We start from the raw sequence: 16,054 nt of genomic DNA, 5'->3' as shown, positions 1-16,054 counted from the left end.
AGAAGTAATTTGTTAACATTGCGTATAGTTTAAGTCTTTTCTGAACGTATTTGTATGTAGCCATTTATGGGAGTGAAATACGGACGATTAATAGTTTAGACAAGAAGAGAATAGAAGCTTTTGAAATACGATGCTACAGAAGAATGATCAACATTAGATAGGTAGATCACATAACTAATAGGGAGATGCTGAAGAGACTTGTGGAGAAAAGAAGTTTGTCGCACAACCGGACTAGAAGAAGGGATCGGTTAATGGGACAATATCAAGGGGAAATATCAAGAGCTCATCAACTTATTGTTGGAGGGGAGTCTCAGGAGTAAAAATTGTAGAGAGAGACCTAGAGATGAATACAGTAAGCAGATTCAGAAGAATGTAAGTTGCAGTAGTCCCGAAGATGAAAAGGCTTGCACAGGATAGGGTAGCAAGTAGAGCTGCATCAAACCAGTCTTCGGACTGAAGACCAGAACAACAACAACAACAACAATGTCCTCAATTATTCACTAATTGTATTCCAATCTCTGTCTTTCTCTACAGTTTTTGCTGTCTACATTTCCTTCTAGTACCATGGAAGGTGTGCCCTGATGTCTCAACGAATGTCCAATCATCCTGTCTCTTCTTCTTTTTAGTGTTTTCAATGTATTCCTTTCCCCGTCGATCCTGCAGAGAACCACCTCATTCCTTATTTTCAACATTCTTCTGTTGCAATTTTCATTCCATGCTTCACTACCAGACAATGCTGCACTCCAACGCACATTCTTAAAAATTTCTTCCTCAAATAATGCCCATGTTCGATATTAGTAGACTTCTGTTGGCAAGGAATGCCCTTTTCACTATTGCTGGTCTGCTTTTTATGCCCTCCTTGCTCCTTAGTCATGGGCTATCTTTCTGCCTAGGTAGCAGAATTCTTGAACTTCTACTTCGTGATCACCAATTATGATTTTATGTTTCTCTCTATTTTCATTTCTGCTACTTCTCATTACTTTCGTCTTCCTTCGACTTATCCTCGATTCATATTCTGTACTCATTAGACTGTTCATTCCATTGAACAGATCCTGAAATTCTTCTATACTTTCTCTGAGGATAGCAATGCCATCAGTGAATCATATCAATGACATAAAAAAAATGGTTCAAATGGCTCTGAGCACTATGGGACTTAACATCTGTGGTCATCAGTCCCCTCGAACTCAGAACCACTTAAACCTAACTAACCTAAGGACATCAAACACATCCATGCCCGAGGCAGGATTCGAACCTGCGACCGTAGCGGTCGCGCGGTTCCAGACTGAAGCGCCTAGAACCGCATCAATGACATCCTTTCACGTTGAATTTTAATCCCATCATTAAACCTTTCTTTTACTTTCGTCATTGCTTCTTCGACATTTATATTTAATAGTAGGAGCGAAAGTCTACAGTTCGGTGTTACACCCTTTTTAATTCGAGCACTTCGTTCTTGGTCTTCCAGTCTTTCTGTTCATTCTTGGTTCTTGTACATATTGTACATTACTCTATAGCTTACACCAATTTTTCTCAGAATTTCAAACTTCTTGCACCATTTGAAATTGTCGAACTCATTTTCCAGGTCGACAGATCCTATGAACGTATCTTGATTTTTCTTCAGTCTTGCATCCATTATCACCCGCAAAGTCACTGGCTCTTTTGCGCCTTTAACTTTCCTAAAGTCACACTGGTCGCCATCTAACAGGTCCTTAATTTTCTTATTCACTCATGTATGTATTATTCTTGTCATCAACTTGGATGTATGCGCTGTTAAGCTGATTGTGCGATAATTCTCGCTCTTGTCGGCTCTTGCAGTCTTCGGAATTGAGTGAGTGATGTTTCATCCGAAAATCTGATGATATATCGCCGGTCTCATAGGTTCTACACACCAATGTGAACAGTCATTTTGTTTCACTTACCCCAATGATTTTAGAAATCTTGATGGAACATTGTCTATTCGCTCTGCCGTATTTAATAATTCGTCCAAAGATGTTCTAAATTCTGTCTTTAATACTGGATCCCCTCTGTGTTCTTTGTCGACTCTTGTTTCTTCTTCCCTCGCGTCATCAGTCGAGTCGTCGTCCTTATCGTGGTCCTCATTGCGCTCTTTACACCAATCCACCCTCTTCTCTGGGTTTAACAGTGCAATTTACATTGAAATCTCAGTGTTGCTTTTAATTTTTCCGAAGGTTGGTTTGCTTTTTTTTGCTGATTCAGTGCTCCCAAAAGTAATTACTTTTTATAATCCTTCACATTTCTCATGTAGCCATTTCTTCGTGGATTTCCTGCGCTTCCGATTTATTTCATTTCTGTGTGACTTGTATCTCCGTGTTCCAGAATTTCTCTGAATATTTTTGTAGGCTGTTTCCTTCTTTCGTGAATCATCTGAAGTATCTCTTCTGTCACCCATGGGTTCATCACAGTTACCTTCCTTGTACGTATGTTTTTCTTTCCTACTTCTGTGATTGCCATTTTCAGAGACGTCCATTCCTGTTAAACGTAACTGTCTTCTGCTTTATTCACTATCGCCGTATCTATAACCGCAGAGAACTTCAAGTGTATTTCTTCATTTCTTGGTATTTCCGTATACCACTTTTTTGCGCTTTGATCCTTCCTCACTAGTTTCGTAAACTTCAGCGTACCAGCAAGCCCGAGAACTAAAAGAGGAGAGTGGTAATGCTAGATAATGAATTCGAGTTTTACCACGATCTACTCAGACAGCTCAGTTCTTAGAGTAAACCCGAGATTGCAGAGACCGGGCGGGAGTTTGTCCGTGGAGGTTATTTCGGTGAACCCTCTGATACACTGTGAGAGTTTCCGTTATAGATTTACTTTTTTTTTATATGAAAGTAAATTTGTGATGTGTGACAGTTGCGTGGCTCTGTGTCCACTTTCGATACGGTAGATCTAGTTTTGTTTCTCGTCGGGAACGTCGGATTACATTGCCGGGAATGGAAATTATAGCATCATGAGCCGTAGGTCCAATAATTATAGAACTTTGTGCGGATGTTTGTCACATAATGGATATTAAACGATTAAACTTTCATTCTATTCGAAACTGATGATCGTCATCAACAGTAGTACCATCATGGGTATGAATCGACTCTTGCATTCAGTACGCCATGGAAGCAAACACCTTCAAAACGTAACTTTAAGAAATCTCATCTATGCCTGGAAACACTTGTTGTGTCACCCATGAAGATTTCTGGCTGGTATGAAAGTGTACGTCTTACCTCATATCCCAGACATGACTTATATTAGAGCATACTCTACAGGTCACAAGTCAGGTGACCAAGCAGGTCACTCAAGAATCCATATATTGATCAAAGAATTTATGATATGAACCGCAGTGTGGGGCCTGCATTATCCATTTGGCACCCAGATTATGAAGGGTAAAACGACAGGATTTACCTTTCTTTCCTTAATAATGATGAGCATTCAACATCTATTTAACAGCTCCCATAGAGGCCTTTCTGTGATATGTAATAGGCCCCCGGACCATGTCTCTGGAGTTGGAGAGTTGTGGGCCTTGAGAATCGCTCCTTCCTGTGACCTTCCAAAGGGGCGTCTAATGACACATTGGTGTCGATCTGACCTCCACAAACAGAAGTGATATTCATCCTCCAGAATACCACTCACTGTCCCGGCTGAGTCTTTCTCTACATCATGCAAGTCGCCGTTGTCTTGTGGTAAGTTATCAGCGGTAAGCGACGCATACAACTCGAGATCTCAACCCACCTTCCTGTAATCTCTTGCTGATGATTTTTATGACACTCTGCTTGTAACGTCTGCTCGGATTTCAGCTGTTGTCATCCGACTATTCGTCACAGCCAATGGAACATTCCTATGATCTTATTGTTTTGTTGTTCTTCTGGAAAGACCCGTGCTTATCGTTCTTACCACACTGTTGTCCGCAGTCCATCTCGCCACCATTTGTTCTGCAGTCATTGAACTACAGACAGTTGTCCGTTGCGATCTGTCGGTATGATGCTCCCACGTCCCTCGTATCAATGATTAAACCTTTCTCAGAGTCCGAAATGCGGCGATATGCTGTAGGTGCACGTCCTATGGGCATGCTGTGTTGTGACCTCCACGTCAAATGACCCAGTAACGCTAAGAAACACCATACAGCCACCAGGTACTCATATTGCGTCCTCCATCCAAAGGAATAACATTTTTAGGTACAGAAAATAAGCTCGTATCGGGATGAAATTTTAATCAACATCTCCCATAGGTATGTAAATACTAGACTGTCAAATTGGCAGCCTTCAGTAAGGGTGTTCATTGTGTAACACTCTCCATTTCCATCAATATGATTACTTTGAGGAGTGACGCAATAAACGGATGACACTCGTTTCATAACTCCTTCCGCTAACGTGATATCATTTTGATACAATATCGACGACAGCATGATCGGCTGTCGACTTTCGTTAGCGTTCGATACGGGCCTCTCGCAAGAATTCATGCGCGCGTACTATAGGTGTACAAAAACACATTTCGAATATGTGGCGACTTCCGAATGTGTGGTTAGGCACGATACTAAGAAACAGCTTAAATTTCTGCGGGTGAATCGAGGAGCAATAACATTAATACTCTTCATTGTCACAAAGTCGATAGCCGATCTTGCAGTCGTCGATATTGCACGTGACGCCAAAATGATGTCAGATTCACAGAATGTGTTGTGAAACGAGCGTTACCTGGCCATTTCTGAATGTGTGGTTAGGCAGGAACCTAAGAGGACATCTGAAACTGCTGACAGCGAATTGAGGATCAGTAACATTAATACGCTTCCTTGTCAAAAAGTCAATATCTGATCGTGCTGTCATCGATGTTGCGCAATATCGACGAGCGCATGATCGGCTATAGACTTTAGTTAGCATTTGATACAGGCCTCTCAGAAGACTCCATGTGCTCTCAACAGAGATTTACAAAAACGCGACATTTTGGAATGATTTATTACGATTATTGCTCTAATAAAATGTCACATAATGATTTATCGACAAATGGCTTCATATAAGATTGCTGTCGCAGGAGTCTGTTGTTATCGTCAATCATTTACAAATTAAGCATGAATCATGCATGTTTTATAATTTGCAGTATGCTGTTGCAAGGCAACAGAGCACTGAACATTTATCACAAACACATCACCATTATCATTAAATGTCACTTAATAATACATCAACAATATAAGCCTTAAAGAGAGAATATGATAACTAAGGAAGGAGACAAACATCACACAATGAAGCGGTATCGTTATGGAAAACATTGTGGTTCCTGGAGTCGAAAGATGTGGGGTCGTATCCCGTCATATGCAAATACTTTTTTTCATGTTAGCGTTCGAGTCACGTTCTGGGACTTTCTTATGAATATGGTACAAACATGTTCTGCAATATTCGATGTTGTAAACGTAGGCTTCCGCGGCCGTTGTCACAGTCAATAAAATTCTTCTCTGTTTGTGGCCGCATTGTCATTTGTAAAATTCCGACGTTTCGGCAACTGTTTCAAAGCGCCTTCCTCAGGCTGTATTGCTAACTGCTGAACGAGCACTAGTTTGGATACATATATACTACGGAGGAGTGTCGTGATAGGATGTGAGGGTGAGGAGGAAGGGTATTAGGAGTTCATTTTATTGGTCTTTGCATTGCGTGTTGTCATCGGCGGAAATGGCCGCTTTCCACTGGAGTTCCCTTTACTGCTTGGAAATCGGCGAATAGAAGTCTGAGCTGCGACTACAGCGTAGCGTTGTTTACTAACTGCCTGGTATCGACTAGGCCACGTCAGCGCTCTGTGTACCCGCTGTGCTGTAAGAGTGCTGCGGCTGACAACCAAAGGGCTCCTGCTATGGAATGAATTGGCACCCCATAACATCACTCCTCATGATGAGGCGTATGGCGAGTGACAGACAGGTTGTTTTCCCACCGATTCCTGGGGCGTCTCCAGACACGTTTTCGTTTGTCATCGGAGCTCATTTCAAAACGGGACTCATCACTGATAGTTCTACATCAGTAATTGAGATCCCAGTTGAAGACATGTCTAGAGAAGCCCCAGACAGTGGTATGATGCCAACCTGACTGTTACCACCATACAGCCCTACGAAAAGGAGTGACGTTCTGGGGTGCCATTTCTTTTCATAGCAGGACACTGCACCCTCACAGAACAGCGGTAGTCGACGATATTGTTCGTCCACTTTGCTTGCCCTTAATGGCAAGCCATCCTGGGCTTACATTTCAACAAAATAATGCCTGCCCGTACACGGCGAGAGTTTCTACTGCTTCTCTTTATACTTTTCTTTCCATACCTTGTTCAGGAAGGTCGCCGGATCTCTCGCCAATTGCGAACGTTTGGAGCATTATGGGCAGGACCTCCAAACAGCTTGAGAGTCCTACGAACTAACACGCCAGCACGGACGGAATTTTGTACATCCCTCAGCAGAACAGACAATCAATGCCAAGCTGAATAACTGCTTGCATAAGGGCCAGAAGTGGACCATCGCGTTATTGACGTACTCAATTTGTAAAGCTCTTTCTCTTGAATAGATCATGCAATTTTTCTGAAACTATAAATATTTGTTTGTCTGTACCTGTACCTCACATCTTCCGATTTCGGACCCATTCGGATAATTTATTCGTGGTGCGTCTTTTTCTATCGTAGAGTGTATTTGTGTTCGGGTTACCGAAGGAGAAAAATAGGTGCGTGTGAGACGCTTGTCTGTGTTCATATATACATCACATCTACCAATATCTGACCGATTAGGATAATTCTTTCGTTGTGCGTCGTTTTTCTTGTCTTAAAGTGTATTATAACGATTTAAAAGTCGGCATTAATTTCATAAAAGGTATTGCCGCGTTTCCTTTCGATGTCTCATCTGGTTTTCATTTGATGTGCGTGAAAAAGCCATACTGTACAGACAGTATAAACTATGTGTACTGAGACCGAATAATCCTGGAAGCGTAGTTGAATTTATTTAATACTGTAAAAATATCTCACTCACACATTGCGTAGTCGAATCCTCGACTCGAATCAATACACCATGTCCTTACGGCCAGTCTGAGCGAATGTTCGGCGAATTCCTGTAGGAATTTAGACAAATACGCGCCGGTTACAGTTTTCGCGAATCTGTTTCGCCTGAAATACGTGGAATGCTTTTCTCTTGTGTTTCTGCGAGTATTTTCATTGTAAATTCTGTGCTATCAAGTAGAGCTAAATTCATCCCCCTACCCCACAAAAGAAGTCTGTTTATCCTTTGAGTCAAGTGAGACCCAGTTTAAACGGAAAATGTCGTTTTCGGTCTCATTGCAAGAAAAGTTTTTGAAAGAACGATTGTGCATATCCAATAATTGTTGTATCGACTTTCATTCAGTTTGACAGGTTATTCAGTTCAAAGATATCTGTCGAGGACAGCAAAACATGAAATGTAATAAGTATTTTTGCTGTCTACACAATCGCAGCTTCTAACAGCCTTCCTCTGTCTCTGTTTTAAGTTCGGCAGTAAGTATCCTTCAATTGAATGTCACGTCATCTTAGTCCTTTCTTTGGATTTGATTCGCTAAATTACACTTTAAACGAAACTTCGTGTGTAATAAGAACAAAAACGACATTTATAGTAAAAAATGGCGACTCACAAACCACACTATGAGCATCCGTTTTTTTTTTCCTTTTTGTTCCTCCCCCACAAACACATTACAAAAAGAAACTGCAAATAACTCCGGAAAGAAAAGCAAAACGGCATGTGACAATCACTAGGAGAGACACCGATGTAACACATGTTAAATGGAAAGAGATGACGTGTTTTATAGTAAGGTGTCAATTAGCCACCTGAACCCACCCCTGTGAGTTGTAATCCTGCTGCATTTTGTTACAACTCTCGGAAGATTTACTCAAGCCTGTATGCAGATAAATGTGGTGGAATGATAAAGGCAGTGCAGTCATATTCTGTAGAAATTCAGCTTTTCTGTTGTTTCCTAAATGACTAAGCTAAAACCATGATGATTCCTATCCAGTTTCTTGTCGACTATTTCAAGGTTGTTCGTTGCACAAATTACGTATTCACACTAATTTCTGTTACACTCGATCAAGAAATGACTTTTTGTCATGACTTCTGTCCCAACCATATTACCTCTGATGGCACTTGTAAAATGTATTGGTATGTTGTCATTTCAAAATCGCATTTTCCCCCGAAATGTCAGTGACACATCTTCCAAGGCTTCTACTTGCTGGCTGAAAAATCAGGCACAGGAGCCTATGATTCTTTAATCGAACGGGAACTTGTGTACTGGCCAATTTAAGTTGTCAATGTGGGTTGCCTACCACACAGGCAATGTATGTATGAAATCTCAACATTATCGTGAGCATTAAAAACGTGACTCACTCTCGCTCTTTTTGTCAGCATGGAAATGGGCGGTTTTAGAACGTGCGATTTACCGTAAGTTGTCATTGTGGGTTGCCCACCATACAGGAGAGATACGTAGGAAATGTCAGTACTAGCGCCAAGAGTTAAAAGCGAGACACACTTTAGTTCTCTCTGTCAACACGGAAATGTGTCTTTTCAGAGCATATGCTCATATGTAAAACTTTTTATACGAGTTCCCTTCCATGACCTCTAGAAATGTGTAAATTCCACATATTTGGTGACTGTACAGAGGACTGTACAAATTTCTCTTTCTCTGTGTTTCTCTGCGACAGCATATATTGTATCAGCCAGTGACAAGGAAATAGCAGATACATGCATTACGATTTTTTGGTGTCTCTAAAAAACCAAATGACGTGTGGATAATGCAGAAAGGAATTGAAAAGTTACAATATCTGATCACCCTATTAGTGAACAATAATACTCGGTGTATCCACCCTTCGTCACTCGAATTGTTTGTATACGTCCGCTTGCAGTACGTCTTTTAAAAACGTTCTACCCGAGGAATTTTGCCTGTAGCAGAATTACTCGCTGGATGTAATTTTATTTTACTTGTAGCTATTGACCTAGCTACCTGGTGCACTGATGAAAGAATTACATTAGCATTTGGTACTCTAGGGACGCCGCTGAGGACACTTTCAGTGCGCTGTCTAAATGTCTGTGGAGGAATTGCAGCGCGTTCTTCCTCAAGAGTCGAAATGAAAGAAGGTAGTTAAGTTGGACGCTTCCGTGTGGAGCGAAGTAGAGGGCTCACTCATCCCAATCATCCCAAAGGTGTTCCACTGCGTTCAGAATGAGACTCTCAGCTAACCCGCCCGTTTCAGAAATGTTATTACCCATATAAATTTGTTAAGATCGAGTATAGATTTAAGTGTCAGGAACTCTTTCTAAAAGTATTTGTATGGAGTGTAGCCATGTATGGATGTGAAACGTGAACGATAAGTAGTTTAGACAAGAAGAGAATAGAATCTTTCGAAATGTGGTGCTGCAGAACAATGTTGAAGATTAGGTGGGCAGATCATGTGATGAGGAGGTAATGAATAGAATTTTGGAAAAGAGGAATTTGGGACATAACTTGTATAGAAGAAGGGATCGGTTGGTAGGACATGTGCTGAGGCATCAAGGGATCGCCGATTTAGTATCAGCGTGGAGGGTAAAAATCGTAGGAGACCAAGACATGAATACGCTAAGCAGATTCAGAAGCATGTAGGGTGCAGTAGTTACTTGGAAATGAAGAAGCTTGCACAGGATAGAGTAGCATGGTGAGCTGCACCAAACCAGTCTCTGGACTGACAACAACAACAACATCGTTGCTTCAAAGATGCTGCTTTATGACAGGATGCATTGTCATGACGATACAATCAGTCATCGTCCTCGAAATATTCCTCTACTGTACACAGTGCACAGTGCTGATATCTCTAGGGTCTAGCATGATTAATCATTCCAAATGACTCGCTCCCTGTCATTGACTGTCCAGTGACATTGCTCTGGGCCCTGTCTCAAGCGTCGTTCAGCACTGACAACGGAAATGTGAGAGATATGAGAAGGTGTTTGAGCATTAAGCCCGTACGCTCAGTCACTGTACTAGCTGAATTGATGGCAGCACTAGGGAACTCACGAGTTATTTCTTCCGTTGGTTACTTTAAAGTCTATAGGCGTCTGTCCATTGAGAACAACATGCTGTGTTCTGTTTGCTGAAAACTCTTCAATCCAGCCACTCAGCTGGTTTGATATTCCGTAGGCTCTTACTCTGTTTATCAGGCGACAGTGCGGAACTGTATCGAACGCCTTCCGGAAGTCAAGGAAGATGGCATCTACCTGAGAGCCTGTATCTAATATTTTCTGGGTCTCATGGGTGTTGGCGTCTTGAAGATGGTATTATGTATTCAGAGCCGTAAAATTATCGTACTTATCATAAAATTATAGTAATTTACGTAAACAAAGATTTTCAATTTGTAACTAGAAAGAATAACTTCATCATAAATAAAAAATTTTAAAAAAAGTTATGCTGGACGGGCTCCCCAGTATTCTTCATTGTTCTATTGATTTTTCACAAGCGCACCACCTATATCTCACTTCACAACTCAACACCTCCACCCACTACGCTACTGCTCCTCCGAATATGCCTCGAAAGGCTCAAAGGTACCGACAGGCTCCCGACTCATCCTAAGCCGATACGTATTACTAGATGCGGATATGGAGGGTCATACGGTCAATATGCTGTTCTCCTGGCCGCTGTCAGTTTTCGTGACGAGAGCCACTACTTCTCAATCAAGTAGCTCCTCAGTTGGCCTCCGAAGGTCTGGGTCCATCCTAGTCGCCAACAGCGCTCGGCAGACCCTAACGGTGACCCCCTCAAGTGCTAGCCCAGCCTGTCAGCGCTTAACTTCGGTGATCTGACGGGAACCGGTATTATTACTGAGGTAAGGCGGTTGGCTCCACTACGCTACTGTGAACACATGAAATTGTGTATTTTACTTACACCTCGTGACTGCTCATAATGGCCCATCTCTCATCACCTAACATATAATTTCAACAAACTGTACCAATACCGAAGCGTTTTCGATAGAACGTCAGTGTTTGAAACAGCATATACTCATAGGACATACGTTGTAATATAAAACCTTTCGAAAACAGGCCTCACCTAAAACGACGAAATATAATATGGCGTCTCCTCAGAACTAGATACGACCACAAAGTCAATAGACATCCCAAACGTTCGAAACTAAGCATGTACACGTCATAGTGATGTCACGGAGCGTTACCACCGCGGTGAGCCTAACATCTCCCACAAAAGGAATGCTGTATCGTTTGATTTGAAGAGAGGGAGTGACATCGACTGAATTCTAGAAATCTAAATATGTGTGCTTGAACAAAAACCTCAGAGATGACATTAGTGGTAAGGCTAGTCTGATAAAATACTTCCCAATTCCCCGGAATCGAAATTTCTTTCCCAAATTTTCCTCAGGCTTTCCATTTCCGCAAAAGTTCTCCAACAACTGCGAAAAAAAATCAGTCTGGAGTAGCTGGGGCACACCATCCCCTAGCGCAGTGCGCTATAGCGAGTGCGAACGTGCAAAATGCCCTTTTGCAGATTTCTGATTGTGAACGCGAAACAAGAAGTCGTCCACACGGGTATTTGTTTCGACACCTGTATGCGGCTGCACTTTGTGTTACAGGTGGTGTCCGAAGCTAATTTCTACAAACAAAAAATATTGTGGTTAATTATTGACTAAGCCGTTACCCAAACAAGAAGAAAATGAAGATAAATTTTCGTCTGCAAATTACCTTTACTTCTTGCAGGTGACATTACCATTCTCATTGAAAACTGACCCAGTACAGCAGTTTGCTGTTGTTGTGGTGGTCTTCAGTCCAAAGACTGGTTTGATGCAGCTTTCCACGTTACCCTGTGCAAGCCTCTTCATCTCAGAGTAACTACTGCAATCCTTCTGAATCTGCTTACTGTATTCATCTCTTGGTCTCCCTCTATGATTTTTACTCCCAGACTTCCCTCCAGTACTAAACTGGTGATCCCTGATGCCTCCGAATGTGTCCTACCAACCGATCCCATCTTTTAGTGAGGCTGTACCATAAATTTCCCTTCTCCCCAATTTTATTCTGTACCTCCTCATGAGTTATGTCATCTGCCTATCTAATCTTCAGCAGTCTTCTGTAGCCTCACATTTCAAAAGCTTCTACTCTCTTTTTCGTTTAAATTGTTTCTAGTCCCTTTTCAATTCCACACATGGCTACACACCAAACAAATCCTTCCAGAAAGGACTTCCTGACACTTAAATTTGTTTTCGATGTTAATTAATTTCTTCAGAAATTCCTTTCTTGCCATTGCCAGTCTACATTTTATATCCTCCCTACTTCGACTGTCGACAGTTGTTTTGCTTCCCAAAACTCATCTACTCTACTTTAAGTGTCTCATTTCTTAATCTAATTCCCTCAGGATCACCTGATTTAATTCGACTACATACCATTATCCTCGTTTTGCTTTTCTTGATGTTCAGCATAAGTGTCATTTTGCGCCTCAAAACCAAGAGCTTTGGAACGTGAGTTCCTCGCCAAGTGGAGCGCAATGGTTTCGCTCATACCTGACGTCTAGCCAGCAATGCGTCATGTATGGCACCTTCAAGTCACAATGGGTTCAGTATTAGGTCTTATACTCTTTTCATTGTACTTAAAAGATGTGTCATCAGTTTTGTCCTACTGCAAGTACAACATATACACTGATGACCACGAGTTGTATCTAGTGCAAAACAAATAAACCTGATGACAGCTGTCGAGAATCTCAATATCGATCTGTTTGCACTATCAAAATGGACACAGAATATAGGGAGAATCCCGTCCGTCTCTAATTCTAAACGGGACAAATATCAACTTCTACTATTCAGCAAAGAGGCTAGGAGTAATAACAGATGAAAATATAAATTGGATTGAGCACTTAGCTATAATGTGCAAGTACGCATCAGCGTCTCTCCATGCCTTACAAAACCACAAAGAGCTATTCCATATTGACCTGAAAAAAACTTGTACAAACACCTGTACTTCCGATTATTGATTACAGCAATGCTATCCTACAAGATCTTTCTCAGGATAGCTCACAGCCCATGGAACTGGTTATGAACGCCTGTGTTCGTTATACCTGTGATGCTCGACTCTTTGGAGGCAATTTCAGAGATTTCCATTACCTCTGTCTTCTCTACTGCCTTATCAACGATCACTGTCCCTCATAACTCTCCTCGACCTTAACGTTTTCGGCAGACACACCCGTTTCAACTCGAGCAAAATCATTTCTGTCGCAATTTATCGTTCCGCCACTTCATGGAAGTCCTTCTCAGTAGCAGGAAGCCAACTCTGGACTAACTTCCATTGTATTAGAGAACTGAGTAGCATCGCCAGGTTCAGAATACAGTTAATGGCGTATCTACTGAAGCAACAATAAGAATTTTTATGTATGTCGCTGTTATTGTCATTATTATTATTATTATTATTATTATTATTATTGCTGTTGTTACGACTGTTAGTGGCAACAGTTGCAGTAGTATAAGTACTACCGGTATTAACTTTGTTAGTTCATAGTCAGCATAATTTACTCACACTTGCACTTCAGATACTCGAATCATTTAATACCATTTGTCATATTAAAATTGTTATTTCTTAGAAAACTATGTTGTAGAAAGTACCGTGTGCGTGAAACCCTGATCTGTTGTGCGAGGGTCCGATGGCCCTAATCAGATCAGGTTAAATAAATAAGAAAATGGAAAAAAACCTCGATGATTCTAAGGTATGATCGGAAAAAAGGTATCACCGGAAAAACAATTTATACCATGTTGATCAGGACAGATCGTATCATAACGCCAAAATTCTGTCAATTACTAATGTACAATATAAAAAACATAAGTCCATACAAATTTTTTTTATTTCATGTTTTATTTTTGTTGTCCTGGCGTGAATAGATGTATAGATGACGCGATAAATTCTATGTGATTGAATTTGCTGTTTTATTGTGTTTCAGTTGCAACGCTTTATAGTTTGGAATCTCAACGGTGGATAGTGACGTCGCATCTGCAAATCAGAACGAGTCCGCTGCCATGTACATTCTGCGGCAAATTTCCTGAATAGAGAGGAAATATTTTGCATTTTCGTACCAGAGTGTACGAGGGCGAAATCCAGCATTATGCAACTCCTACGGTTATCAGGGTAAAACTTGGTGTGGAAACTTACAACTGCTTAGCGTACAATACATTATGCACGACCGTTTTGGGAATCTGGCTAAAGGGGAAGGCTTAGTTAGGAAGAGTCCTTGTAAAATGCAGTACATTAAATATTCGACTACAAGATAGTATAATGCTGAACTCGTGTATTTCGCTATTTTGTCCTGTATCGTACCTTGGAGTGCAGAAGTATATATTGGTCTTGTGAACATATACAAATATGTTATCAACAGTGTACGAAATTATTGTTAATTGTTCGGGAATTTCTTGCTTGTTTATTGGGATTAGTGAAATATTGAATTCATGGAATTTGTGAACTATCTGCTACTAGAAAAATAAAAGAAAAATAATTAATGTTATCAAATTTTGCGTTTTTTTGTGTTCATAACCTTCATACACATCCCAGTGTAAAAACGTCAAAATTTTGGAAAAGACATTAAATACTTTGAGATTCTCAAATAGTGAGCCTCTCAGTCCTGAATAACGAATCTGAAAGAGACACCTTTAATCTTGATCCAAGCACAGAAAAAGAAGATCGCATATTTTTAAAATTAGTGAACTCATCCTGTGTTACCACCCGCTTAGCGATGCGTGGTAACCTGCCGCTTTTCGGGACACGGTGAGGACAACCTGACGCCCATGGAACCGGCCTCGCGGGTTAATGATAGGGCTAGTGTTTTTCGACTGATTTTCCTCAGCCCACAATGTAAATACCGGATTGGTTCTCACGATCCGCCCTGAGATACCGCTAGGCAAACATTTAGAAAAGGATCTCACACTTTCAAATCAAATTAGCTCTAGACGCAGCCAGGTGGGATTCGCAGGTACCGTCCTGGGGGATCAATAAAAGACTGAGACGGTAGCTGTCTACTTTCCTTAAAACCGCCATCATCATTCTTCGTGTTACACATGTTATTCTGCAGATCATGTAATTTCTGGTACTTAAAGTTAATCATACACCGCGTTTCTCCAGTATAGAACACTCTCGCTTCCTGTTGGAGACCTAGAGGACACTACTCGTCCTTCTGCTCGTAACCTTGCCCTATATACCACCACACGCACCCTACAGAATGCCGCTGGTCACAGTAGCACCGAATAAGCTCTTCCGTTGATACACAGACTTCAGTTTACATTACAAAATCGTTACAGTCGGGTATACAGTGGTACATATATATATTCTTACAGCTTGCAGAATCAACATTCGCCATGTCTTGAATCATTACTAAATTATATTCAGTGAAATTTGGAAATAAATTTTCATCCTTCGTGAACTGTTTGTGCACACGTCTCAACCGGTGTCACGAGTCGAAGTATGCCAAATACCCAGGTGTTGGGAATTGATGATTAAAAGCCCCCACAGACACCACGAGTTATCGGACGAGTATGAAGGGTGCGGCGTCAGTTCGACTTCACACGCCGCTGTCACAACTTTGGCGCCTTGTTTCTTCACTGCGTGCATTGAAACAGGATATAAAGATCTTGTTTACTGGTTAATTGACGTTCTTAGCTACTGTAATAAAAAGCATTTATCTTTATTTTTATGCAACTTCAGTGGTCACAGTAACAATATGACTTTTCTCTGTTACAACTCTGTTTGCTTTGATCATTAACAGTTTGCATACTTTACCTACTACTATAAACAGTATTTATTCTTTTCGTTGCGTTTTGTTGTTGTTGTTTATTCCATTCTTCTTCGTCTTCCACGTGTATGTGTTGAGTATTTGCATTTGCACACAGAGCTTTCACTGCACTTAACACATTCACTGTTCTGTGTTGGGAACTATCACTGCCCTCTCACCATTTTGCTTGTTATGTTTTGCTATTGCGGGAGGCGTTCGTCTTTTGTTTGTTTTCAGAGTGGTGGAGGTGTCTTCTATCGCTCTGCCAATATACTCTCTCTCTCTCTCTCTCTCTCTCTCTCTCTCTC

General features: G+C 41.1%; 1 protein-coding gene across 2 annotated transcripts in view; it reads left to right on the top strand.

The window, feature by feature from the left end:
* The window catches only part of LOC126355996 (DNA ligase 3), a 538,466-nt gene extending 523,974 nt beyond the window's left edge, over positions 1–14,492 (top strand). For both annotated transcript variants that reach the window (XM_050006627.1, XM_050006628.1), the window contains one exon: positions 13,929–14,492. The gene's annotated coding sequence lies outside the window, so the exon portion shown is untranslated. The remainder of the gene's footprint in view (positions 1–13,928) is intronic.
* The last annotated feature ends 1,562 nt before the right edge of the window (positions 14,493–16,054 follow it).

This window comes from Schistocerca gregaria, chromosome 3, assembly GCF_023897955.1.
Source record: "Schistocerca gregaria isolate iqSchGreg1 chromosome 3, iqSchGreg1.2, whole genome shotgun sequence".
NCBI lineage: Eukaryota > Metazoa > Arthropoda > Insecta > Orthoptera > Acrididae > Schistocerca > Schistocerca gregaria.
The sequence above is the reverse complement of the archived record's forward strand: the minus strand, read 5'-3'. Positions and strand labels throughout refer to the sequence as shown.